This window comes from Myotis davidii, unplaced genomic scaffold (genome assembly GCF_000327345.1).
Source record: "Myotis davidii unplaced genomic scaffold, ASM32734v1 scaffold1129, whole genome shotgun sequence".
NCBI lineage: Eukaryota > Metazoa > Chordata > Mammalia > Chiroptera > Vespertilionidae > Myotis > Myotis davidii.
The window spans coordinates 74,742-77,639 of NW_006299595.1; positions in this window are offsets into that span (position 1 = coordinate 74,742).

Genomic DNA, 2,898 nt, shown 5'->3' on the forward strand with positions numbered 1-2,898 from the left:
AGATTAGGAAGGTGGTTTCTCTAGAAGTGACGGTAATAAATATGGATATATTTTGTTATTGTGACATGAACAGACAAAGGTCATAGCTTTGATATATAAAAGATGATATATCCTACATGATTATTTATAAATTGTCTGACAATGTAAGAATAAAAGTAAAATTTAGCTCCAAGTACACAATAACAGATGATGATGAATTCATCAAATTACTTTTCTTCTATATAGTATAGTTTGTGTATTATAAAACATATAAATTAATATTTATTATATAATATCTGTATATGTTTATATAATATAAAGTATATAGCATACTACTTTATATAAGTATATAATATAAAATATATAACATTATTTATGTAAATATATAATATATCACCTTGTATATTATATATGTATATATGTATATATGTACATATCATAATCCATCCAAATTATTCAGACTAGCTAATCCTAAAGTGTTCCCCCTTCTCTACCTTGCCTTTGCTGTGGACACCCTAGGAAAGGCCTTGGCTTAAGCACCTTAATCCCCCACCCCCATCTCCTCCTTGTGTCTCAACCCCCCACCCCCATCACCCTATCACCTTGGTGGTTTTTATTTGATCCTGCAAGGCCTGCTGTGCCTCCTGTCTTTAGGACCTGTTGGTTTAATGACCTTATTTTCCTAAGCCTTTCCTCTGTCTTTTCTTGTGGCTGCATCTGACTGATCTCTCATAAAAAACAAACCAACCAACCAACAACAAAAAGCCAGTATTTAAAGTCATGGGATAGGAATTTGGAAATATAATATAATTTAATGCTGGATCTACGCATTTATCTCACATGGAATCTTGTTCACATTTCTTTAGCCTATGTAACTATACATGGGAATAATAATATCAATTAATTCATTGAATTATTGGAAGGGCTAAATAAGTTTATACATGAAAAATTCAGTGCAAAGTATGGAAGAAAGTATTTACTTAATTTTTGGTAGCTAGTGTTTGTCAGAACTTTTAGAGAACTTTTGTGGAGACAGAGACACATTACTACCTTCTTAAGGACGTCTAAAACAAAATTCAGAAATGAGGAAACTTTCTGAAGAAAAAATCAAAAATCCATGAGATGATGAAAGTTCTGGAACAGAATAACTGTCCTCAATTTGATCTATATGACAGGGCATTCATGTAGCAGATGAAATGACCTCTAGTGATGTGGAGACCTTGGTAGAGTCAACATACTAGTATTTCACTTATTTAAATTGATTTAGCCACTTCACCTGAAAAATAATCATATTCCCCATAAAAGTCTTACTTGGTAGATGGAAAACATGTAAATAGGGAAAGCAGTTTTCTAAAAGTGTTTAGATTTTTAAAAATAGCTTCTAACACATCCAAAGCATGCATTTTATGCAACTTGTCTTTCTATGGTAATCAGATCAGAGAGTGTTAATTGCTGGACTCCTTGAAAGAGAAAGAAAAAGGAATAAAAAGAAATCTTAAGTGGAGATAGAGACAGGGTAAAGTAAGAAACAAGAGACAAAAGAAAAAGAAAAAAACACAGACAGAAAAACAAACAAATGAGGTTTTAATGCCCTAAATAAAGAATAGACTGTATTTCAGGGGACAAGATCTGAGTTGTAGTTACAGCAGCAACAAGACCAGACACCAAAGCTCTTTAAGTAACAGGATGCATCTAGCTTTGGCTTATATTTTTTAAAGTTCTCCTGCTCAAACTGCAGACACACACACTTTCCAAACCACAAGATCATCTCCTCTTATTTTTAATAAACTAAGCAATATTAGAGCTACTTTGTAGGAAAACATTAGAAAAGGAAGCTGAAACCTTATTTTCATCTTGCTCTGCCACTATATAACTGGAATGTGCCAGTTCTGAGTTTTCTTCAAATATAATTAAGAAGATAGTAATAGATCATCTTTGCATCTCTTCTATTGCTAAATGACATGAGTATAATCTATCTTCTTATAACTTGCATAAGAAGGAAAAAGGTGACATGCCAAAGGAGAGTTTGTGACTGAGAGATGCAGGATCAAGATTATTTAATTCACTGCACTTTCCTCTTCTGTCAAATTTGCTACAATTAGCTTGGCCAGTGTGGGTCAGTAGTTGAGTGTCAACCTATGAACCAGGAGGTCACGGTTCAATGCCTGGTCAGGGCACATGCTGGGTTGTGGGCTCAATCTCCAGTGTGGGCCCTGTAGGAGGCAGCCAATCAATGATTCGCTCTCATCATTGATGTTCCTATCTCTCTCTCACCCGCCCTTCCTCTCTGTAATCAATAAAAATATATTAAAACAAAACAAATGCCAATTTTGTTTCCCTTGTCGGAGGAGATATGTGAGAAAAAATATTGCTGTGAGAAATGTATGATATTTTATTGCCTATATTATATAAATATATAATATATCACCTTATATATTATATATGTACATATATGTATATATGATATATGTATATATGTATATATGTACATATCATAAATATGTATGTAATTTTTTGTATATTGTGGTTTTTGACATCTTAAAACACCTTTCTCCCTGGGGAGAGACTGCCCCTCCCTATCTGGGCTAGAATATTCTTAGAGATAGCAAAGGTCCCAGCCAGGAGCATAGCTGTGCTGAGCAAACAAACCAATCCATACCCCCTTTATCTGTCCATGCACTCCAGGAGGCAGTAGTCATCTGTCTTAATCATTCTAGGTACCAGGCAAGTAGAAGCCACTCCTATACTCAAAGTCCATCCAAATTATTCAGACTAGCTAATCCTAAAGTGTTCCCCCTTCTCTACCTTGCCTTTGCTGTGGACACCCTAGGAAAGCCTTGGCTTAAGCACCTTAATCCCCCACACAAGGAGGAGACACAAGGAGGAAACCCCCATCCCCATCACCCTATCACCATGGGT